Source organism: Clytia hemisphaerica, unplaced genomic scaffold, assembly GCF_902728285.1.
Source record: "Clytia hemisphaerica strain Z4C2 unplaced genomic scaffold, Clytia hemisphaerica genome assembly, whole genome shotgun sequence".
Lineage (NCBI taxonomy): Eukaryota > Metazoa > Cnidaria > Hydrozoa > Leptothecata > Clytiidae > Clytia > Clytia hemisphaerica.
This window is the reverse complement of record NW_027104090.1, coordinates 316,227-316,991: the sequence shown is the minus strand read 5'-3', so window position 1 is coordinate 316,991 and position 765 is coordinate 316,227.

The window sequence follows — 765 nt, the reverse complement described above, 5'->3', positions numbered from 1 at the left end:
GCATTTTCACAGGAAAAAATTATTGATTCCCTAGCCTAGGGATTGTTAATTTTCAGATGTGGTTTTTTATTCGATCACATTAGTCTAGAATTTTAAGTTCGGGAAAGTAAGGAAACTAGGGAAACCTATTTTCCCATGCTGGAAGTGTATTACCAATGTGTTAGTGAAAACGGATTTCCACATGTGGAAAACTAATATTTTTAACTTTCTAGTTGCCCATTCAGAATTGCATCGGTAAATTAAAAACCCCAAGTTTTTCTAAACTGATTAGGGATGAGTCGGGTAAAGAGAAATCACGAGTTTTAAAATGATTACTTTCTACAAGCTAGGGAAAGGAAATATCACGAATTGTGACCTTGCTTGCTTTATTCTATTTTTTCTCTGGATCGGGAAATGTGATTTCTCGAATTAGGGAAATAAAATTTCCCAGATTGGAAAATTCGATTTTCCGAACTCTTTAATTTGAGTGTATCCTTTAAACAATTAATTAAATCAGAACTTATTTTTCATCCCTTCAAATAAGACAATTAAATCAAAAATTTTAAACTGTCACAAATTAGAGCCTAAAGTTCGGGAAAATTATTTTCAGGTTAGGGAAAATTGATTTCCCAAACTTGTATTACGCATGCGTGATAAAAAACCACAAGTGATTTTCACTCAAAAGTGTTCGAGTCGTATGTAAAGCAAACCATTATAAGGGTGTATTCGATCAGTGTGTAACACAACGCTAAAGGTGAGGCGCCCCGCCAGGGCGGTCTCATTCGT